The sequence below is a fragment of the Haemorhous mexicanus genome, chromosome 14, assembly GCF_027477595.1.
Source record: "Haemorhous mexicanus isolate bHaeMex1 chromosome 14, bHaeMex1.pri, whole genome shotgun sequence".
In the NCBI taxonomy this organism is placed as follows: Eukaryota; Metazoa; Chordata; class Aves; order Passeriformes; family Fringillidae; genus Haemorhous; species Haemorhous mexicanus.
This window is the reverse complement of record NC_082354.1, coordinates 3029059-3053963: the sequence shown is the minus strand read 5'-3', so window position 1 is coordinate 3053963 and position 24905 is coordinate 3029059. Positions and strand designations below refer to the sequence as shown.

General features: G+C 44.1%; 1 protein-coding gene across 3 annotated transcripts in view; it reads left to right on the top strand.

The window, feature by feature from the left end:
• The first annotated feature begins 16581 nt into the window (after positions 1-16581).
• The window catches only part of LOC132334030 (ligand of Numb protein X 2-like), a 28976-nt gene continuing 20652 nt past the window's right edge, over positions 16582-24905 (top strand). For 2 of the 3 annotated variants that reach the window (XM_059859722.1, XM_059859719.1), the window contains exon 1: positions 16582-16739. The gene's annotated coding sequence lies outside the window, so the exon portion shown is untranslated. Of the gene's footprint in view, positions 16740-20895; positions 21026-24905 lie in introns of those variants that run through there. The other variant, XM_059859720.1, reaches the window with a different exon arrangement.

Below are 24905 nucleotides of genomic sequence, written 5' to 3'. Positions count from 1 at the left end.
GATCCTGTAGAACCCAACTTTGCCTTCACCAGGCCTAGAGAGGGGAGGAAAAAAGGTTGATCACAGAAACATTATAGCCCAGATAATAAAGAATCCAGCTTGTGCTAAAACTTCAACCCTGCTCCCCTTCCTGGTTACCTGGACTCACTGGCTAGAACACTAAAGAATTAAAAATTCCTGTTGCTTTCCATTTAGGGCATAACTAATTATCTACAAACAGAAATAGCAGTTAGGCAGCTGCCTAAAACCCAGAATACCTAAAATTATTCATAGAAATAGAACTGATACTTTTCATATTTTTAAATTGAAAACAAATGGAAAAATTAAACTTGAAAAAAAGTCAAGAAATATTTTCATTTTTTTGGCATTTTTTTCAGAGACGTTGTTGATAATTTTGGTCTTCAAAAAATTTCTAAAATGAATTTAAACTTTTTTTTATGCAAGTAGCACAACACAGGAGTTCATGCTATCAAAGTAAGGATATTTCAACCTGTTGCTGCCTGCATATGGCCAGAGCACAAATTTGTGCCAGAAGGAGAGAACAGGCTGCATAGGGAAGTCCCCATCCCCGGAGGGATTTAAAAGATGTGTAAATGTGGCACTTGGGGACACGGGTTAATGGTGGCCTTGGCACTGCTGGACTCGATGTTCTTAAGGGTCTTTTCCAACCTCAATTATTCTGAGATTCTACAGCTGAGCTGCTTTTAGTCCAGTTCCTGGAAAATCTAAAAAAAGACTCGATGAATCAGAGCCTGCATTTAAAAAAGCTCTTAGTAATGAATCGGAAATATTTTTATTGTTTGGTTATTTTTCCCTAGTATTGATATTCAAAACAGTAACTCACTTCAAGAATTTGGAGTTTCAAAATTTTATCTGCCTCGCTACTTTCTAATTGATAAGAGCACCCTTTTTCACCTCTAAAAGATTGCTCACATGAAAGGAGGTTTGGTAAAGTGGGGCGGTCCTGAAATAAGCCCCAGCAAATCCCAGGTGCTTTGAGTTTCACCTTTCAACACGATCTGGAGCGCTCAAGCAGCAATTCCAGCCACCGACCAGGAGAGAGCAGGCACAGACAAGGGTTTAAGGATGCAGCCCGAAGTCGCAGAGAGCTCCTGGTTTAAATGCTAAAGCTGAGAAAAGGAGCAGGGTGATTTTAAGGCCATTATTTAATGGGGGGTGTGTGTGTATGATTGAAGGTCTCCAAATGGCAAACATTGCAGCTGACATTACAGGAGGAAGTTCTCTGCCAAGGGACAAAACCTCCTCCTTAAAAAACAAATCTAATCCCTGATCTTCTTCCTGGCAGAAAAGAATTTATTTCAGTCCAATCATTTATTTCAAAAGAATACAGAAACTTCCATGTCTGAAAACCACACAGAGAAATGTTTCAACACAGCCCACCCCAGCCCTGTAATGGAGCCAGGGCTGCTGCCCTGGGATTGGGATGGCTCTGGAAGTTGGAATGGTTAAAGCTCCTTTGGAATCAGGATGGTTTGGAGACTGGAATGGTTAAAGGTCTGCACACAAGGGGCAGGGAAAGACAAACAAGCCTCAAAGGCACAACACACCCCCTGGACCTGATAGCATCCTCCAGCCACTTCAAAAGAGCCCAGGTCTGTTTGATATTCCCTTTTCCTCCCTGAATTTGGAGACATGTAAACAGGGAGAGCTGGGCCAGCAGCTTTGAGCTGAAGGCAGGAGCTGCAGAGGGAAGTGGGAGGGGAGCAGGGCCCAGCTGGCCTGGCCTGGCTGTTGTCAGACGGGAAGGGCTCTCTGCTGCTGCCTCCTGGAGATCAAACAGCAGATACAGCCCTGGAGAATATATGGCTTTACACATCTGGGAACTTCCTGGCCTGGCACATGGTTACCCTGCAGGATTTGGTGCCAGGTCTCCTTTGCTTGCTGTCAGGGTTTTGTTGCAATTCCTGAGAGCTGTCCAGCTTCTCTGGATGACCTCACTCCTGGAACTTGCTGTGCACATGTAGTCCTTGGCCTTTGGAATAAGGAGGACACTTAAAACAGCCACAGGAGAAAACCAAAGACCTGTAACCCTAAAGGATGCAAATCCAGGAAGAAAGCAAAAATAACCCAGTGTTTATTATTTTTAGGTTACTGAGAATTTTATGAACCATCTCATAGCTGGATGTCTGACTCATGATACTTAAAAGCTTGAGGATGTCAAACCTATAATTATTTACTACTGGAAAATCAAAGAGAAACAGCGATTTTCATAAACCTCAAGCTTCAGAACAGAAGCCAATCTCTGCTTGCACCAAGAGCCTCTTTTTGAAGCAGGTTATTTTAGAAAGGCTCTTTATGGAAATTCCTCTAAAACATCCTGTCCTGACATCTGCTGGAGAGGGCAAATGAATAAATGAGCCACTGGTCAGATGGGTCAGCACTTCCCCAAGCAGTGAGGTGCCTGCTGACCAAAAACTGTGCTCAGCAAAACTTGAATAATTCCTCAAGGCTCACTGAAGCCACCCCAAGATGTCACCACTTTTGTTGCTACTCTGTTAGAAAATAAGGGGGGAAAAAACCCACTTTGTCTGAGCTTCTGTGAGTTGATATTTCCCCTCAGAGCCCTTCACCCAGAGGAATTTCTCATCATCTCTCTCCACAGCCCTCACTGAGATTCCCAGCCTGCCTTCATCGTACCATTTTACAGCTCCACAAAACTTTTCCAACTGTTCATTGCAAAACAAATTCTTGCTGCCCTTCCACCTGTGCCCATCAGATCCCACCTTCTTCCTTCTTGCTTAAAACTGGGGTCACCTTGCCCATTTCCTGAAACTGACATTACAGACTTAGGCTTTGAATTTCCACCACTGCTACCAAAACTACTCCAGGGACCAAAACAGCTACAGAAAGAGCACCTTTGGATAGTGAAGCTTTTCCCTTCCCCGAATTATTGAAATTCAGGTGGGATTATCTTCCAGCAGCGCTTGTGCAAACAGGGCTGTGCTGCAAAGCAAAGCAGGACAGAATCAAGAGATCGAAAGGCTGCTGTCTGTGTGCTCTTTGAAAGGTCGTGTGAGGTTGCAGCTGGCTCTGAAAGGCTCCCCAGGAAAACCCTTCCCAGCGAGTGAGTGCCTGGGTGAGGATGGCCCGCGCACAGCGGCTTTTGTTCCGCGTTGGTCTGAATGCCTTTGGAAGCCTCTTCCATGGAGAGCTGAGCTTTCCTCCTCCTCTGCTCCTTCCTTCTCACTCTTTCATGTTTTGTACTTCAAAACTGGGCTGTTCTGCTGGCCAGGGTCACCACAAGGTCATGACTCGTGACAGGAGGTTAATGTAGTTGTTAAGTAACAACGCGAGTCTTTTCAATGGCATGAATATTCCTCCCCACCCTCTCGCAGACACACACATGCTCGCTGTCTCTCGGCTGAACACTCGGGAATGGCAGGGCGGTCAGGGCAGGCTCTTGGACACCGTACCATGCACTGACGCCTATTTCAATTACCACTCACCCAGCTACAGGAAGTATCTCACACCTAGACTTAATTCGTTGAAGGATTTCTGTCGTTTCAAGAAGTTTGGCAAATATTGCGACTGCTTTTTGATAGCTGACAATGATAAATATTGAGTGTGCTGTTGACACTACATTGTGGGCAAGGACAGGACCCAAATCTCTAAATTTGCTGGAAGTTTGCCATATTCATTTACTTTAAAGGGGTCTGCAGATGTCACAGAAACTGCGAACAAAACCATGACTGAAGTTACTTCAAAAATTTTAAAAGTTGTATCATTTTCAATGCATATACTCAGGAAATAGCTTAGGTGATCTGGGTGAGACTTCTGGGGATGCAGAGGTGAAAATCATGGAACTGTATTTCAAGATTGAAGTTTTGAAGCCAAAGCACTTTGATGTGAGGGTTGTTTTTAGAGGATCAGGAGGAAAAGGGAGATAAAACAAGTATTTAGAAAGCGTCAAGCCAAGGAACACTAAACCTTTTTCCACTCTCATCTGACAAGCCCCTAATGAATGCATTATTAGACCAATACCTTAACAGGTATTTCCCATTTCTGTTTTCTGTCCTTCAGATGAACACAGTTATCCAACATAACTCAGAGTGGGATACTGGATGAGATATTAATATCCTAATATGGTACAAGGTTTGATAACCTCATAGGAGCGTGAGAGGGCCAATAGTTATGGTTGGAGAAGAGAAATCTCACTGTCTGCCTTGCTAATGACAGCTCTGTCTGTGTCTCTGAATTCTGAAAGGGTCCTCATTTACCTCCCTCCCTTAATCTGGTGGGAACCTTTTGATCTCAGCTGGATCTGGCCCCTCAGTTTACAAAGTACTGTTAAAGACAGATAAGCCTCCTGAAAACAAATAATTCAGATCAGAAGACCCTAGAAAAGAAGCCAAGTGATCTCAAGTCAAAAATCTGCAACCTTGCAAAGATTTTGAATCCAAGAAAGAAGGGGCTGAGGTGAGCTCTACTTATGTCTGACTTTAAATATGAACCAGAGCAGCAAAGCAAAGCCAACTGCTCAACTTCCTCCTGGAAAGAAAAAATCCAAATCTATTCATTTAACAGACTTCTTGGTCTGTGGTAATCACAGAGCTTCAGACTTGCAAACTCTTACAGCGGTGTTGGATTTGTAAATCACCAGGTGTTTCCCAGCTACCTTTCACAGTGTGACAGAGGGAAAGAAAGCAGATCCCATTTCTCCAGAAAAGCAGATGTCAAAGCTTTTTGAAATGGTTATTTTTGTCAGAATTGGGAATACAATGGGATTTTGGGCTGCAGTGTAAACTGCAAAGCTGTGATTAATAATTCATAGCCAATAACAAGCAATAGAAACACAGACATTCCAAAGTGAATTGATGCAACACCTCTGGAACGTGCTGTCCCAAGGTGTGCTGTCTCACAAGGTGACACATCCAAGCAGGGCCGTGCCAGTCACCAGAGATCCCCAGGTGTCAAGGGCAGGAAAGGAAACCCAGCTGAGTTGTTTTCCTCCCCAGCTCAGCTGTTACCCAATTGATGGGTGCGGTGCTGGAGCTGTGGGATCAGTCTCGAAGGACTGACACCTACCAAGCACAGCCTTGACTTTGTTTCAGACCTCCAAAGGATTATTTGAGGTAAACACAGAAAATAAATACAATCATTTACCATGTTATGTGCAGCCTACTGTGTGATTTTGTCATGTCTTCTGTGTTGCTTGCTCAGTGACAGCTTTGATGTTCTGGATGGGACTGCTGCTGTTACAGAGCCAGAGGCACCAAGTTTTGCTTTAGACACTTGTCCCTGAAGAAGCTGAAAGAACAACTGCTGTGGTTTTCTGTTGGTTTCCATCAATGCACGGCAGCTGCCCCATTATAAAGCAGCCTTCAAACATCTGTGAGGGGCCCCAGAGCAGGCAGGTGGTTCCTCTGTGCCAGAGATGGGCAGACAGCAGGGTTAAACATGGAAGGACAATGAGGGGCCCGAGGGAACCGGGGCTTTTCTCTCCTAAAGATCTGCTGAGGCTTTGGGAGAGGGAATGCTCAGAACCAGCCCTGGGGCAAACCACAGGCAGTAAAATCTGTTCCCTCCTCCTTGCCCCAAGGGGATTTCTAATCTTGGTTTGCAGCTACTCCTCTCTCCCAAGTTATGCTCGATTGTACTCAGACTCATCAAAGGGCTCAGATCCCAGGATTTCCTCTCTGAATTCCATCTAAGAGTGGCTAAACAGGGCCTGGATTCACCTCTAGCCCAAGACAATTTTTATTTCCCAGTCCCAGAAGAGTGATTCTTCTCTGCTATTTACTTTTGTGATTGAAAAGAAACCAAAACTCTTCTCCCCCTTAGATTTCTGTTGTAAAAACTTCCTCAAGACTCTTACTGTTTATCTGTGATCTCTGGTATATGATCTGGAATCCCATCAGCATCCCATATTTAATGTATGGTATCAAGTGTATCAGCACTTAAAAACAAATTATAATATGTTTTGTCCAGCTGCTGATTGTTGGAAAAATATTTAACTCAAGGACCTGAAAGCCAAGCAGGGAAAGAAATTATTTACAATGACAACATCACACTATGATGGAAAAACCAGAAAATTTAGGTAGAATAGTAAAAGTTACTAAAGTATAAAAATGCCTCTGAAGGGAAATCTGTCCATGAACAAACGGAGGTAAGGGTAACTGGGAAATGTGCTATGGACTGACAGAAACAGGCTGGAGAGCTGTGGGACAGAGCCCAGCGCAAAACGTGCCAGCAGAGGGTACTCCTACTTTACCTCTGCAGTGCTCCCAAGGGAGGGACAGCCCTGGGACAGCAGGGGACCTTCAGAGACAAGCAAAGCGACTGAAGGGAACGCTCACAGCTCTCCTGTCGCTAAGGAGCTTCGTTAGTAAGGCAAAGAACATAAATCAAATTTTGAAATTGTTGCCAAACACAATGGCTGTTTCCAAAAGGCTGCTCTTTAACCCTCAGGCTTCCAGGACAAGCAGAAGGTCACAACTGTTACAAAACAGCTGGATTGATGGAATTATCCTAATGGATTTTTTTATGCTTTGTAGCTAAAGTGTTTCAGTTAAGGGAATAAAAGTCCACATGTAATATTATCAGTGCTCATAGCAGTGCAGATTGGAAAAAATGGAATATAAGCACTTTACCTCCTATGCTGGTGGACATTAATTGATATGAAATAAATATGAAAATAATGTAGCCATTAATTGATTTGACAAATAAACACACAAATCTCTTTGCTGAAGCAGTGAAACCACTACAAAACATGGGGTTTGAGCAGGGCTCATTCTCCATCAGATGCTGCTTCCACCACAGGGCTGAGCTGGGAGTAGCCGGGATATCCAGCAGAAAGCCCAAACCCCAACCATTCCTCAGGGGAAAGGGAAAGTAGACTGTGAGATCTTTTTGATTATAAAGGCAGCCTGAGAGCAGAGAGCAGCAAGAAAGTTCATGCCTCAGCTGCCACATGATCTATTCCTTTAAGAGCAGCTTAAAGTTTAGCTGCAGGGCTCAGAGTACCCTCTGATTGCTGTCCTGTGACCACACGGCAAGGGCTGGAGGACTCTTTCCACCCGAGCTCGGTGTCATCCAGGGACAGGTTTTTGACCTGCTCCTTTACTCACACCCACCCCCTGCAGCGTTGTTGTAGCCAGGCAGAGAACACCCCTGTTTGCAGAGGTTCTGCTGAACTGAAAAGTCTGTGTTGGTGTCAGCATTTTTGTTTGTGCATAGACAACTAACCCTAATTAACACAGATTATTCCCCTTATTTCATTTTATTATTATCTTTTTTGAACCAAATTTTGCTTTGGATTGCAACAAAGTGATAGATTCACACTGTTCTGTGCCAAGATCCTTGGAAGCAACATCTCCATGCCAAGAAAAAGGAATTTTCTTGTTATGTGCCTACAAAATAGCCTTTTCAGAAGCAACATTTCATAGCCCATGTTTAATAACACAAAATTACGGAGTATCAAGTTGCCTTTTACCTTGCTTTGAACCCTAAGTTAACTGCTACTGTAACATCACTACTGCAACTCAGTCATATCAGGGATAAAAATAGCATGCCTGGCTTGGACTTGGGGCCTTATCTGGCAAATTCTTCCCAAAATTCCACACATGAGCTTTCCTCACCCCCGCAGCAAGTGAAGACACTCAGGAAGCTTCCTTCTTCTAGAAAGCAAGAGAAGTGCTGAGCTGATTTCCACAATTAGCAAAAGAATAAGGACAGATAGAAGCAGATGTAAATAAGAATAAAAGCAGCTGCTTGAGTTCTATTAAACATGTTCTTTGTTGTCCTGTAGTGTCTAAAGCACAGTTTCTAAATCAGTAACCTGAACTGGGAATTGGGAGTCTGCCAGCAGGCAAATCTGCACATTACTATCTGAAAAGTGCTTTTTGATGATTGGGGAAAAGGAGATTAAGAAAGACCAAGGGTTATGAGTAAAAAAGACAAACTTGCCAGTGGACTCATCAGCAGAGGGGAGCTGCCATGGCTGGTGAGGAGTGCAGCTGGGCCAGAAATCAAAAGATGTCCTGTGACAAAAGATGTCCTGTGAGATGCACAACTGGAAAACAGCATCTTCAGCCACAGGAGGGAATTGCTGGATCTATGAGATGGAGTAGGTGGTTGATAATATTGTTCGGGTGATTCGTTTTTGGGGATATATTTCAGTCCCACAGCTGAAGAAATTCTTAACCAGCTAAACCCTGGTACACAGATTAATAGTTTGGATATCCCTCATTTAAGCATGGAGGTAGAATTTGTGGGTTTGGCCTTTTTTCTTGGTTGGTTGGTTTTTTATTTGGGTTTTTTTTTTTTCCCCAGTTTTTAATATATAATGATCATTACTTTGACCATTGAATCATCTGAAAAATGTAGGAAGGATAACACTAGAAGTGAGCAGTGATTTCTGATCTGGAATAGATTTAATGTCAAATCACTTCCTGTCAGCAAACACACTGGGATATAGCAGATGATATTCCCAGAGCAGCTGGTTCCTAAACATCCCTTCTCTGAGGAGGACAAATAGGGTAGCTGTTGCATTTCTTCTGAATTCAGAGCTGGGCTCCACATTTCAGCCAAAAGGGGAAGTTAAAGGGGGTTATGACCAAAAGAGCAGATTTAATTTATGTACTTCAGTGACTGTTATATGACAGATGTGTGTTCCATTTCACCTGACATCAACTGAGTTGTCATTAAAATGATTATTAATTTCTTGAGTACATTTCTTGTTTTACTGTGCAATAATGAGGAGAGAATTGGTGTGGAGCACGCTCTTTCCAGGTCCATCATAGGAACATCTTGGTGAAAACACAAATGAAGGCTCTTCTGGTGAGATCTATTTAAAATATCTGCAGTCACAGACACGTTCCATTTCTGAAAGTAACTCTTTCATACCAGATCCCTTCATTTTTCCTGTAAAACTATTTTTACTTCTATCAGTATTTTGAAGATCTTACAAGTATGGGTGACTGGGCTGGAGGCAGATGTGCCTCATTCCAACCTCTTTTATTATGTTCAGACAGCCGAATCTTAACTTGAGCCAAGCAAATTATTCACAGGCAAACCCCACCTGACTTAGCAGCACATTTGCTAGTGCTGCACGGAAGAGGTGTGTTTTTTTCTTATGCTAAGTCACCTCTGGAATGTATTTAACGAGCTCGTTCTTCCTAAGTCATGCATAGCTTAAATTCAGGGCAGGCCACTAAAACTGGTCAGAACAGTCTCTGAGGGCTGCTCTCGGCGTTTGACTATAAAACACCCTCAAATAGTCTTGTGGACAAAAGCACAAAACCCTGAGTTTCCGCAGATGGTGACTTGAGGGTTCAGGGGGAGAAGTGGCAGGAAGAGAATCGTTGTTGGAATGTCCTGTGTCACAGGCAGCACCTTTGTTTGTGGCTGGACTTTCCACCATCCCTTGCATATGAATTCAGCTTAATGGCGAAGCACAGAAGACTTTCATTACTGCAAGGATCCATAATTATGGCCAGCAAACTCCTGTAATACATCCTTGAAAACCATCAAAAAACCTGTGGCATCTGGTCCTGAATTTCAGGTGGCAGCTCTGCAGAATTGCATTTCTCCAGAAAAGAGCCTAAAGTACAGGTTACAGAAGCATATAGGGTTTAATGACTGGGTCTGCCAGAACCCAGCTCCAAGCTGTGACACAAGTGTTGAAGTATCTCTATGAAAGGTTTATTCTATTTTTACAGCTGTATTATTGTTGTGACTCTTCAGATTTCTATTTTAGAGGTCACCTAGAAAAGCAGAAGTGATGTACAAGTACAAAGATTATGTAAAGTCCTACAGCTGGGGTTGCAGTGTCTTTTCCAAGGAATCTGGGACAGCAGCACCCAAGTGGTGGCTCCTTCTCACATCATCTCCAGTGGCACTGCAGCAAGCAGAGGAAAACCAGAGCTGCAGGGATGGGATGGTGCAGAGTTCCTGACTGACAGCTAACTGAATGTAACCTCTGGATTTGGAAATGGAGCAGCTTGGTCCAGGAATGTGAGAAATAACTCCTAGCAGAGGCCACAGTGGCATTTTCAGAGAAGTCCTATTAATTATATAACTGTACTTGAAGCAGCTGTATTGCTTCTTTCTCTGATCTCCTCTCAGTGCAGAATGAATTCTTGTGGATTAGCTTGTTAATAGAAAATCCTATTTAGTGGGTATCTGTGCTGCAAGGCAGCCTTGGCTTCCCACCCATCCAGTCTGGAATGTTTATATTTAGCTATTTTCTGGAAACAGAGCTCCAGCTGCAGCACATAGCAATTATTTGGATGGATCTTGTTTTTCCTCAGGATATGTCTATTTTTCTGGTGTAGACTGAACAGTCTCGCTGGAAATATGTCACTTTGACTGAGCAGAGTTTTGAAGAAAAGTGTGTTTAACTAGTATGGCTCCAGATCTGTGTTACAGCTTGATGAGACTTGCAGCCATCCCACATTCCTTTGGGATGTATATTACTGTTATTAAAAATTGATTTGAAAATACCTAAGGTATTCCAGGGCAACGTTAGTAACTGGAAACTCCAGGGAGAAATGTCAAGTTATTTCAGTACATTTTGCTGCTCTAACAAACATCTAGCCATTTCCTGATGTTGAGATGCTTCTTCACTCCATTGGAGGATGGTGTTAAGCACAGTGAAATCAATGGACACTGAGCCTCTCTTCTGTTCCAGAAGTAAGTGAAAATCAGGCACCAAAGGAGTAATCCCTATGGAGATATTTTCTACATGCACATTTAAATTCCTCTGGCACCTGCTGTGCTGAAGGGCTTGCAGCAAGCTATGGATGAAGAAGTGATGAGAGGAACCTGTCAGTTTATGAGTTTTAGGATCATTATCTTTATCCTTTACCATTCTTTGCACAGCTGTCACAGCTCCTGGTCCCACTGCTGATGGCTGGTTTGACACTCAGGACATTTTTTGAGCCCAGGTGTGGGCTGTAAATGTATGGCTGGGTGAAATACCACAAAAAAGACACCTTGAGAGATTCTGCTTTTGAAAATGGTTTGAAAGATGTTGTGGTGGCATAAACCAAGGGGATCTCTGGTTTAGTTTTCCAAATGGAGGTGTCTTCAACACATTGCATGGCCAAGCAGCCCTTGCTGAAGCAGAAAAGTGGAAGAAGCCTGGACCAAGCATTATCCTCTGGCAGACAAGTCCAGATGAAAGGTGATCAAATCCCCAAACTCACACCTACTGAGCATTTTGCATTTATGCTGGAGAAATAAAGGTGCTCTATTACCTTGCAGCAGTGACAGAGCAAGGCCTGAATGGCTGCAGGAATTCCCCATGTGCTCTGTGTTCCACAGTCACTGCTGCTGCTCCCACACTCATGGCAGGGAGTTTGTCCCCCACAGGAGCAGTGCTGCAGACTTCCCTGGCTCCTGCCTCTCCAGGAAGATCAGAGCTGCACAGCCCCACTTGGGACTCCAAGGGGAAGTGTTTCCTGTCAGGGACAGGATAACACCCCTGGACACACACAGCCCTTTCCTCTGGCCCAGCTGCCCAAGAAGCTCATAAACACAGAAAATCAAGTTTGTTTTTAACCAGTTAGCAGAACAAAAGTGGCTGGAGGTCAAATTCTAAACCCTGCAGGAACACATTATTTACTATAGACTCTGTATCAGAGAGCAGCAGTACCTCCAAGGCACAAAACTGTATAGATAATATTCCTGAATTGGATCAAGTCTCCTTAGTATCTGTTATCAGTTTTAACAAAAAGAATAGTGGTGTAATTACAGGCTATAAAGTAAATTGAGCACCATAGTTGCTATATAGAAATAATTGCTGGAAACTCACTACCTTATCTCTTTTCTTCAAGAAATTAATAAGGAAGGGGAGTCAGGCTTTTGGGCTAAGCACCACAAAGATAAGTTCACTCCTGTAAAATAATAAAGGAGAATTTAGTGGGACCTGAAATTGGCCTAATGAAATATTATTTTATTTATTGCTACAGTATCATTTTTTGGTAGGTGAAGTATTTCTGAACTCTCATGGAAAATGCTGCAACAGAAGCATTATGACAAAAAGAAATCTGAGTTGGTTACAAAGAAGCTGTAGCATTTCAACTGTATCATTTAAAAATTAAGAGACAGACATCAATATCATTCACAAGAGCAAACCCAGAAAGGGATTTTCTTCATGTGTTTTTTTTTTATCCTTATATTATCATACCTGCTCAGCTGCAAAAAGCCAGATGGGTTTTTCCCCTCCTAAGAAAAGCCAGATGCCCTCTTTCTATCTGCCAACAGGCACTTTTCTGGAAGCAGAGAATTAGTCTGTTTACATCTAATGAAAACATCCTACAGATCCATCAAATAAAATACTCCAACATTGTTAATAACTGCCCACTGTTAATAAAACACCACCAGGATAGATAATGTAAAATAGTCCTAAATCATTACTAACACATCCAAGATTCTTGTGTTTTATTTCTTAACAGTCTGTTTGCTCCCATTTATAAATTCCAAACACTGGGCCTTCAGCTACTCCCTATAAAACACTATGTGCAATGCACAGGTAGCACTAATTTATAGAAAACAGAACAAAACACTGTGAAAGCAACAAAGAAAGTTCTAGAATCTGGCAGAATGAATCCAAACAAAGTGTTTGGGACCTTGGGCTCACCAGAATGCCCTTGCTCCTCATGCACACGTGCTTCCATCACTCTGCTTTCCACAAAAGGGAGATTCCAGGGCATTTGATCATAAATTCCTGGGATGACTCTCTCTCCTTGTTTGTGGGATTTGGTTTTTAATTGTGTTTACATTCTTGTGTGTGGGTTGGGAATTTTGTTTGTGATGAAACATCAAAGTTGAGTCCCAAATTAATGCCGTGCAGTTGTAAATTTCTTGCACCTTCCCACAAGAGGACAGCCACACACACAGCTACCAAGGTTCATGCAAATTTAATGGGATTAAACTCATCTGTAAATCTTTGTGTGATGTGTTTTTGCTTTCTCATCCAATTTTCCTGCTGTTATTTTTCCAATTATTTTGCTTATTGAACACCATATTTTGGATTAAAAAAAAAAGTTGTCTGAATCTTCTGAAATAAAAGAATTCATAATCTGCAAACACACAAATTTATTCAGTTGATATTTAAATTCTGTTTGCCAGAAAGCTGCATTTTAATCCTGACACATGCACTGCACAGGAGTATGGACATTAATCTTTCCCACACAGAGGTTACTGTACAAATCACACAGAGGAAATTATCAGCAGTGAAAGCAGATAAAACTTAACCAGAGATTGCTGGATTTTGTGATAGAGAGTCTTTGCAGCTCTCAAAAGCTACACAAGTAATTCAGCAGAAGTGCTAGTAAATAAACACTCCTTGAGTTGTGCAGAACTTTGGCATTTCAAAATCAGTAGACCAGAGTGTGAGGTTTGTGAGAGGTGCCAGAGAAGGCACAGCTGGCTGAGATTCTCACCAACACCAATTTAACCAAAGTCAACATTTGAGTGTTATCCCAGAAACTATTTTTCTCCCAAATATTGAGATGCTTTCCATGCAAAACACATCTGAGCCTCCTCTTCAGGTTTACACAACACATTAATTGCCAGCACAACAATCCCGTGGAGCAATTAATTTACACTTTGCAAACTGAATATTCAGCTGTGGCTTGGGATCCTTCTTCACCAGGATCAGTTTCATATTTAGCCACTTTGCCCTTCTGACTGCTTCCTTAGCATTTCTAGGGAAGAATCTCATCCATCCATTCCACCTATGAATTATAAACTAGATTGGGGAACTCCATTTGGCTTCATAAATATATCCATCGATTTTAAATGTGTTTATATATTTAAGATCAAATATATTTATAGAGATTTTCACCTGGTTTGCTTTTCAGCTGGATCAGTGTCCTGCTTTGGTTCATAGTGCAGAGCTAAGGGTTGATGTGCCTTGTTGCCAGGGCATGAACAGGAGCAGGTAGGAACCAGTAACACAGTAAAGTCTTCGTGTCATCAAGGCAAGCCTTATTTAAGATGTGGCTGCTTTTGCCTGGGCTAAAAAACAAACTAATTTCAGTTCCTTACATTTGTGTTAGCTCTGCAGAAGAGACCTGTGTCCTCTATGAGTCCATTTAGTAGCCATGACTCAGTGGGATTCCTTTATTACAAAACCAAACCAGAATTCCAGCACGCTTATACAATAAACTTTCACCAGATCTTAATTATGTATGGTCACACTGTCCACCCAGAAACACCTGATAAAAATCTCCAGAGAGTGCTAACTTGACAGAATTCCTCATTCTGAAGATTTGCATCCATTTCAGATTTCCCTGGGGTTTGTCTCCCCAATTCCCCAGGTTCACCCACACGTTTCCTGGCCTCACACCACAGCTGCACAGAAGAGGGAATGGTTCTGTGCTAAGGTTTAAACCTCTTCTCTTGGGAGTTCTCCAGCCCTACAGAGCTCAGCTTAAGCTTTGCCTGTTTACAGGCCAGGCTGTTGAGTAGAAATGAGCTCTGGATTGATGAGTTCAGGCTCAGGTGTGAGGTTGGGGTGCACACCCAGCCTGATGTCTCTGCACCAGGTTCTGGTGCTCATGTCTGAGCTGGCTATACACTTCCAGGTTTATTCCTAAAATATTTTTTGTTCACAATGATCTGATGGATGCTACCCAGCCTCCTAAGCTTTGGTGCTTCAAAGGAAATCCTATCTGACATTTAATTTATCCGAACCAAAATCAATGAGTGTGCAAAGCTGGATCATAATTCTCAGCTGAGCCCTACAAAATCACCTTACACTTCATGTCCTGTGGAAACATGGATCTCATGTGGGCAAAGATGGATTGCTGGTGTGCCTCAGTTCCATTAGATTTCCAAGAATAAAGTAAATAAAATAATGAAAGCACCTTGCTGCTTTTTCAGTACATGGTGTACCTCCTACAGCCTCACCTGTGCAACACAAAGATCCCTCACTCACTCTCAAGCACAGCTCACAGTCCCTCATTGTCAGACTTCAACAGAAAAAAACAGGGAACAGAATGAATTAATGAGGTAGCAATGAACCAGAAAGACTCCATAGAAAATTTGACACAAAAGGGACAAATTGAATTTAAAAACTGATATAAAATCATAGAATGGCTTGGCTTGGAAAGGACCTTAAATATCATTTAGTTCCAGTCTCGAAATAAAAGATGGTCTCTTCTCTCATTTATTGAATAGGAATGAATAACACAGATGCCCAGCCCTGTTAAAGCAGAGGTGTTTTCAGGACATGGAAAGGACTTTCTCCTCCCTCCATTTAGGTCTGTATCAGCAACTCTGTGACATCCTAAATGATCAAATGCAGACAGGCGTGTGCTAGTTCCATCCACACTACGTTACCTCTCAGTGTACAAAAGTTCCCTTCCTAATAAATCCTCCTCTGGTTCAAAGTTCTATTTTCTTCTCTTTATTGTCACAAACGCCATCTTCTTTATTACTTCATGACCCTCTTGTCTGCAGAAAGAGCAATTCCAAGGCTGTGTGATGAACAAGAGAAAGAAGTTGTAACACAGAGGCTATGGTGGGTTGGGCCTTGCGGGGTTGGTCTCTTCCTTTGGGAGGAATTCCAAGCTTGGACATAGTGCTAACACAGTTTGGAAACTTTTAAACCCCATGTGTGTGGTTTGTCATTTTGCTGGTTGGAAGCAGGAGAGTTCCAGGGAGTTGCCTTAATAGGAACACTGGAACCTGGAACTACTTGGAGTTTATAGAAATGACAGGTAAATCAGCACTCCCTGGTATCCAGTGCCATCTTTTCCTCTGAGGGGAGCAGGGATTGTCCCTGAGGGCGGTGGGAATTGCCAGAAGGGAAATTGACATGAGGGAAGCAGGGGTGCCCCCAGGGGATGGGGATTGCCTTGAGGGCAGCTGAGATGCCCCGAAGGGAGCCAGGATGCCCTGAGGGAAGGAGGAATGCTCTGAGGGGAGTGGGAATATCTCGAGGGGGAATTGCGCTGAGGACAGCGGGGATGCGCTGAGGGGAGCGGGAAGCCGAGGCCCAGGATGCACACCGAGGGTGCCGAGGATGCCCTGAGGGGAGCGGGAAGCCGAGGCCCGGGATGCACACCGAGGGTACCGAGGATGCCCTGAGGGGAGCGGGAAGCCGAGGCCCGGGATGCACACCGAGGGTACCGAGGATGCCCTGAGGGGAGCGGGAAGCCGAGGCTCGGGATGCACACCGAGGGTACCGAGGATGCCCTGAGGGGAGCGGGAAGCCGAGGCCCGGGATGCACACCGAGGGTGCCGAGGATGCCCTGAGGGGAGCGGGAAGCCGAGGCCCAGGACGTGCCCCGAGGGCAGAGTGCGGTCGAGGCCTGGGACCTGCCCCTGGGGGCAGCAGGGATGCCCCCGGGGTCAGCGGGAAGCCGAGGCCCGGGACGTGCCCCGAGGGCAGCCAGGATGCCCTGGGGGCAGCGGGAAGCCGAGGCCCGGACGCGCCCCAGCCGCCGCGGCTCCTCTGGCGGGGCGGGCCGAGGCCGCCGGGCGCGCGCGGCCCGGGGAGGCGGCGGCGGAGGGGGAGGAGGCGGAGGCGGTGAGGGGAGGGCAGGGCTGGGCTGAGCCGTGCCGGGCGGGCGAGTGACACCTGGGCGGCTGCGCTGCCTCCTCCTCCTCCTCTCACGTAGGTTTCGACTTTCTTCCCCGCCCGGAAACTTGGTGGAGGCGCCGCGCTCGCCGCCGTCGCAGGCCGGCTCGGCGCTGGGCTCGCAGCGCCTCTTCCCTCCCCATCCCGGGGGTGAGCGAGCCCTTCCCTGCCCCGGCGGCCCCAGGTGAGCGGGGACGGTGTGGGGGGCGTGAGGGGGTCCCGCCGGGACTGAGGGACGTGGGAGTCCCTGAGGAGGCGCGGGGCTCCCCCGGGCTGAGGCTCCCTGAGGGACTCGGAGGGTCCCGGCCGGCTGAGCGCGGGACTCCCTTGAGGGGCTCGGGAGGGGTCCCACCGGGGCTGAAGGGATGCGGAGTCCCTTAAGGGGCTCGGGGGGTCCCTGAAGGGATGCGGGGTTCCCTGAAGGTCCCGCCGGGCTGAGGTCGGGAGTCGCGGATCCCCGAAGCTCCCGTTCTCCCAGCGGAGGACTCGGCCGTGACCGCGGCCAATGTCCCTTATCAGTGACACGGGCAGCGCAGGTGAAGGCTGCCGGCCCCAGGGTTTAACTCTTCACAGCTGGTGCCTGGGCAGGACCCACCAAACCCGGCGATTTTCTGCTCGTGGGGCTCGCAGGGAGGCAGCGGGGCAAAAATGTCTTTGCTAGGAGACGGAGAGCGGCGAAGTCGGCGAGTTTGCTGGTAATTAATGCAGGGGGGGAAAAAAAAGACTATAAATAGGAGTTGAGATAAACAAGCAAAGCACAGCAAGGTGAGATGTGGACCTTTTGGAAATACCTTAAAGGTGAGAAGTACAGGTGATGATAAGGCTTAGTTTAACCCAAAGACAAACCCTCTATCTGTACAGATTTTTATTTAAGAGAGTTTTTTTTATGAGGGGTGTAAAGCGGGGTGAGGCTGTGTGCTGCTGAAGGGCTGGTTCTGCTCTGCTCGGCTGGGTGCACTTGTTATCTCGAGGGTAATGTCAGAAGGAGAGAGATCTGATGGAGAAGGAGCAGACCAGGCAGCAGCCAGCTGATGCCAGCGCAGGAGGTGGCAGGGACAGCGGGACTGCCCCTTACGGTGGCACTGCAGGCTTAGTTTGCTTTAAGCCCCGCTTGAAACGGCACTTTCAACTCCTTGAGCGGTTTTTGGGATCTACTTTACCTCCGGAAAGTAAGAAATGCAGAATGAGTGCTTCCCTGCTGCTTACCAAGCGGAAAAAGTGTCACATTTAAACTTCTGCTCCAGTTTTTTAGCCAAGGCGAAAGGACCAGAACATAAAGTTTCCGTAGGAAAAACGATTCCAGCTCAAGTGCAGATGTAAGTGGTAGGGGAGGTCTCTGCTGTGCAGAGTGTGTCGCAGCAGGGGCACAGTGGCGATAATTGACAGCCCAGAGAAGTTTCTGTCCCTGTCACAGAAGCCCAGGGTTGTCCTGTGTAATCCTTAAGCCCCTGGGGGCTCAGGCAGCCCAAGGTTTGGGTGGTGTAGAGAGCTGGAGCTCTCCTGCAGCCGGGCCAGTTGTGTGCTGTGCCTTTGAGGGACGGCGCTGACGTTTGTCCTTGATGCCGGAGCTCTTTTGGCAGCTCTCCAGCCAGGGGACAGCAGATTGCACACATGGCTCCTTCAAAACAAAACTTCTTTCTTTCTTTCTTGCACACTGCAAGTCGTCTTTCACAATTTCCCTGAGCAGATGTAGTGTGTCTGCTGCTGAAAGGGCCTAAGGCAGTGGGAATATTTATTCCCTTCCCCAAAGGGATTTGTTCCCTGGACCAGTTTATGAAGTCAGAACAGCACCAGAGCTTGTGCAGGGCAAAACAAAGGGGTCATATGGCTGGGGATGAAGCAGGGAAATGATAAACAGGAGGCCAACCTTCTCTGGGGACTCCCCAGCTGGAAAAGTCAGCCGTGCTGGAAATCCACACCTTCACTCTAAGAGTTATCATGTAAGCTGGGTGCAGATGGGTTTCATTTAAATAACAAGGATACACTGGCATAAACCCCATGGGATGAACGGGAGAGGAGGACCTGTGGTGTGCAGCAAAAAAGACCATCTGTTGAATGACAAATTTCAAGTTTTTAACCAAATCATTACTGAGGGAGGTGAACAAGAGTTGAGAAACCAACCATATGGCCTGGAGAATGAGGGCTCAAAAAGGTGGAAAAAGCAGCTCCAGAAGGGACCTGGCAGCTACGTGACCTCTAAAAAACCCCCTGAGGTTTGAAGATAGCTGATGAAACAGGTTGAGATTGATTCTGGATAGACTTAGTGCTCCCTGAATGGCAATTCCAGTAAGTCCTAGAAATTTTAATAATGGGTTTTTAGACTACAGTAGTGCAGTACTTCCCCAAATGTGGTTAATAAAAGAATTTACTCATTTATGGGATTGTAGAGTCTTAGACTTCCATACCTAAAAGAATAAATATCACTGCATAATGAAGTACCTGTAGCTCACGAAACACCTCTGCTGTATTTTCTCTTCTCCTGGCACTGCCATAAATCTCTTATTTTCTGCATTAAAATAAAAACTTCCTGCTGCAACAGCTCTATTGATTTCACTTTGAAAATGAAGCTGCATCATTTCATTCTGCTCGTGTGGATCTCCCCAGAGGAGTTGCAGCTGTTGCCTTACTCACAGGCCTGAATATGTTTTGCTGGTTTGATACAAAACCCTCTTGTCTGGCTTTTCCTTCTCAGTTTACTTTAGTGGTGCTGCTTGTACAGTTGTTAGGAATTGCATTTGATGGTCCCTCATCAGTTTATGGTCCCTGATTTATAGCACATAAAACCTTGCTCTTGGCTTAGAAATTTCTTTACACCAATGGAGTTTGAAAATATGAAAATATCTGGCAGTTTTTCTGATATTTCAGATAAGAAATTGCCCACGAGTCAGTATCTCACAAGCCATCTAAAGGGTTAGAGGGGATTTAGATGAATGAGCAGTAAGAGTTACTGTGCTGGTCCAGGAAAAAGCACTTAAAGCTGGAAGGAGGGAAATGGAATAAAGCTGGATTAATTTGGAGACACAATCAGCAGCTTACAGGCAAAGGCTTTTAAAATATTTTTAATATATATATTTCTATAGTGATCCCCTAAGTCTAGAGGTTCCCTGTGCAAATTTTGTTTGGAGACTGCAGTGTTCTTTATTTGGAATATTCTCCAATGGTAGCACTAAAAGGGATTGTGTGTTTTTTAAAAGTGTTGTCTAACTTTGCCTGTTCTTTACTTGTACCTTAAATCATGAAAGTTTTGTAAACAGCTGCAGCAGAGTCTCTTTAAAAGCTGATTTTCTGTCAGTTAAAAAGGAGTTGAGATAAAACTTGCCCTGTTCCCCTGAGGGTTCAAGGGACTCACCTGTGACATGCGTGTGGCCGTTGCTGAAAGCCCAGTAAATCATAAGCAGCCCTATTTGTAAAGTTCTCAGACTTATCTAGGGATGGGAGGTTGATAGCAGAGAAATTCTTCTCACCTAATAAATGCTATTGCAGATCCCTACACAGCAAATAAATAAGGGCAGCAGTCCCTTCCCTGGGAACTGAGAGCTGAGGATTTCCTCTTGTACATGGTCACAACTGAGCGGGAGCAAAAATTGCCTCGTGATTATTTCGAGGAGGATACAGAAAAATAAACATAATGGCTCTCCTGGGCCTTTCAGTCCTTAGGCTAAAACCCAATTCCCTGTGAGAGCAACACCTGGGGCTGCTTTAGCACGAATCTCCGGGGGTGAAAACCGAGCAGAGAAAGGAGATTCCTCCCCCTTCCCTCCCCACAGCGCAGGTTCCTCGCGGCCGGCTCAGGAGGAATGTGGCTGCTCACTGATTTGGGAACAGCTCAAGGACTTTGCTCTGTTGCTTCAGCTCCCTTAGCTGATGAGGCAGCCACTCCCATTTTAAATTTATTTTTAGAACAAGGGAAAATATAATTATCAATTCACTCATATTGCAAATATGTGCCCCATACGGCAAGATAACGACGGGTTTTAAAGTCCTGCTGCTGGTACCAGGATAAGATTTGAACAGAAAGAAGCATATCCCAAAATGCCTCTTGCAGTTCTGCTTCTTCCAGCTGTGAGGGTTGTTTGAAGTCAGTAAGATACACCCAGAGAAACTGCATGAAATTGGATGAAAAGGCACCTTCAATGCCATGTGCAACTGTGTAAGCTCATTAACCACTAACACAGAGGTCTTCAACAGCAGAATATGTCTCAAGACTTCTGAAAATGAGATATAATACTGTTCTGTCTGTCTCTAGGGGAAGGTAATCTTAATCCAGAGACCTTTATTTTTTATTTTTTTGACTTCTGCTGTTTCATTATTTACGTAGGAGCTGTCACCTGTGGTGAAGGGCATTACACTACTGGTTGCAGCAGCTCTGCCTACCCAGAGGCACTGGCAGAGTTTAAGTTCACTTCAAACTCAGCTGCAGCTGCCCTGGGGAGCCACAGTTTGAGAAGGTTTCATTTTGTTTAAATGAAGGTAACATGTTTTCTTTCTTTCTTTCCCCTTTACCACGATCTGAGGGTGAGATGGAATGTAAAGGGGAATTACAGACTTGATTAGCTCTTAATTCAGCTTTTTTAGTTAGTGTGAACAAGCTTGGGCTGGAAAGTACTTTGCATAAAAAGCCCTCTTACCCCGTGAAAGGAAGTCTGAGCAGGGTAACGTGTCCTGCTGTCACCCTGCTGTCACCCATGGCATCGGGCACAGGAACTGTTGGGAAAGAAGAGCCAGCCAGGGGAAATCTGCTGGACCCTCTGGAATGACCCTCAGCCATCCTGCCTTGGGTTTATTTTGTAGAGCTGAGATTGCAAGTGCCAAACTCTTTAAACAGAACATTTAAAAAACCAGTGCTCCTGAAACTGGGACTTGGACCAGGTAATGAGAAGTTCTGTGCTACTTTATCCTGCAGCAAAGCCCTAATCTGGTGCTTCTGATGTTTAAAAACTGTGACTGTTGATAGGAAATATTTCATCTCCAGGTGCAGAACTGCTTTCATGCTGCTGGATTGCTTGTGGTAAAGTTTTGTAGAAAACAACAATTCCTTGTTTGTGTTTGAACGAACTTAGAAAATTAGTTGTTTTGTGCTTAAGGCTGAGAGTAGCCAAGATTAATTTCTTTTAACTGAAATTAATTTTAAAGTAGCACTTTGATAGAATGTGATAAAGATTAAAGCTCTGTAGGAGTTTCTCACAAGACAGCAAGGCTTAGAGCTACAGAAATACCTTTTGTCTCCCAAAAGCAAGAGTCTCTCTCTTCCCGCCTCCTCCCTTCTCACATTACATTTAAATATCTCTTATGTGACCACCCTGGTGAGATTATTCAAACAGGGACTTTAAAAACATCCAGTTAAATAAAAGACAGTGCACAGTCTGCTTCTTCCCCTGTATCCTTTGGAAGTGCTGTGCTGAGCTAGAGATCACAGATGGACAGTGGTGTGCAGGTTTGCTTTCATCTCTCTCTAAAAAGAGGGAATTTGGAGGTAGACACACAGGGATGAGCTAACAGCATCTGATACTCATTTGCAGCCATTAGACACTGGATTTTTACCTAGTGCTCCCAGGAGCAAGCACAGCTCTTTGGAAAGTGAGTGTGCTCCCAGATATTCAGATGAACCCAAATCTCAACATCACATCTCCTAATCCCTCTTTGTTTGGTTTTGGGCTGTTTGTTGGAGTGGCAGGAGAAGCTTTGATTATTAATTACTGATTAAATTCTTAAATGATAGCACTGGGTTCCTTTTTTCTTTGTAGAAAGCTTCTCCCACAAACATCAAACCAATTTTTAGGGATAGAGTTGCAGATAGCTGCCAAATTGAAAATGTAGGTGAGGGTGGAGGTGGGAGTATTTAATTTCCTGGAGAGAGAAGATTATAGATACAATAGAAAAAAAAAAAAAAAAAAAAGACGATCCACCCCTGTGGTGGTAAAACTTCCCTAGGAATATTTGGGTCAAATTCTGCAAAGAAGCAAATGGATTTAAGTGACTGAAGGATTCCTGTGAGCACAAAATGAGCAACATGCATGTTTGTGTGGAATATGCTGTAGAAAGGAGGGTGGATATAGTGGAAGTGTCTAGCAAGGGTGAGAAAGCAGGAAGAAATACATCAATAAAACAGCTTTTTCTGCAGCACTTGTCTTCAATGTGATGGCATTTAATGTATCCATTTTTTCTGAGCACTATGTTAAAATAGTCACTGTTTGATCCCCTTTAAAGGAAGAGTGTAGGTGGAAAGCTTAATTCCTAAAGAAGGGAGGAGAGGGGAAATTTATTGGCTCTTGTTACCCAGATAATATTAACAGAATGATAATCCCAGAACCTCCTGCTCTGCAGAAAGAACTGGGATTAATTTTTGAGATTACACTTGTTTAGCCCTGCTACTTTAACACTCTGGGTCCTGTGAGACAGTTACTGTTCTGTGCAATCATTAACTGAGAGAGAAACAAATGTTCTGAGCATCTGGTACTCTGAGAAATAAATTATGAGTACCAGCTTCTTAAGTTTTCATGTCAGTTTTTCATTCTGCTCATATTAAAAGTGCTCACAATTTAAACTGTTGATTGCTAGCAAGGTTTTTAAACTGAGGATTACAAATCTTTCCTAGTGTTGAACTTTGTAGATATACTAACCAGACTTTTAAAATAAAATTTAGAATTTTTAAAAATCTGTCTGGAAGTGAGTTATGTTAAAAATGGAAATCCATCAGTGCTGCAGAGCTGATCCTGCACAAGTTGCTCAGCAGAAAACTCCATGGGATTGTCGTGCTCTACTCAAGCCTTTCAGCTCATCTCTCAGGATAGGGTTTCCTGGGATAGGTTGTTAACAGGATAAGGATTCTGATTATAATTAATGGAAATACAATTGGCTTTCTGTTTTCTGGTGGAGAAAACAGATACTTGCCCAGAAGCTGAGGCGGATAAAATACCAAATTGTTTAATGAGCACAGAAACACCAGGGAGTTTAAATACAACTTATTTTCACATTTATGATTAGAGAATGGGTATAAAAATGATGGGGACAATGGAAATTTAAATTTCCATTTTTCTTGATATTGATTACAGTAAAGCAGCTTTGATTTAGAGTTTCTGAGTCAAAATGTTCACACAAGTGCTGAGCAGTCTCTCTTGGAGGTGGCTCATTAGAAATCCTGTGGCTTCAAGGCAAGCTCAATCACTGAAAGGATTGCTTCTTATTTAGCTGTATAAATGCAGCATTTCCAGAAGATTTTTACATTCAGTGGCCTAATCTTTAGCCATATCAGAAAATAATAAAGATAGTAGGAAATGGTATCAACACCTGAAACCATTCTTGAGTTTGGTGTTGTGGTTTTTTGTAAAATTGACCTCCTTCAATATTGTTTATAAAAATCCTCTGCTATTTCAACACTTTTCTGTGCCACTGTTGTAAACTAAGGGCAGCTCAGTGATGGTTGTGAAATGCTGTGGTAACCCACTGGAAGTGCTCAGTCAGGACTGGAGTGCCTGTCCTATAAAACCTGTCTCATTTCATGAACCCTTCTTCCCAGCAGTGATTAAATTCAGCAAAAGCCCCCCTGTAATAGAACAATTTTCAGTGCACTTTTCTGTCTCTGGAATGTAAAAAAAATGCCATTCTGTGAAACACAAAACTTCTTAACTGAGTGAAAACTGTTAGAAGTAAGTTGAGGAAGAGCTCTGCCCCTTTTTCTCATGTTTTATTTCTAGAGGATTGGGTTTGCTCCATCAGAATCTATCTGGAACTTGCTTTTAGGTTTGGTCAGTGCCCTGCTGGTGTGTGCCCTCAGCCATCTCCATCCAGATTGTGCTGGCTTGTTTTGGCCAGCCCCAAAAAAATTTATTTATTGTTTAGCCTTTAGTTGGAATGTTGCAAATCCAGTCTCCCAGGGAAATGTTGTTATAAATATAATAACTGACATAATTATTGCAGTGAAGTGTTACATAGCAGAAGATGTGGGGCACGTGCCCCACAGTCCCCAAACCAGCTTTTATTTGGGTTTTCAGCCCAATATTTCTTTATCACCATGTCAGTGCTAACCTACAGCTGCCCCAAAGCATTAACCATGGCATTTCTAAAATATTTCCCACAACACACCTCTCTTTTTAATATTGAGAACCAGTTATTTGATGATTTTTTTGAAAATTATTTCTTAACTTCAGCTGTTTGAGACATTCTCTAGTCACCCATATCCTTCAGGAAGAATTTTACATATCTGTTTTGTGTCCTTGCTGCAGACTGCTTGCGTGGTTCTGTGTTTTGCAATATGGAATGTGATCTGCTTACTCACCATATTTGTGGTTTTAGAAATCAGTTAGTTAATAGACACATGCTTGACTTTATTCTTTTTTGTTTGTGTTGTTCT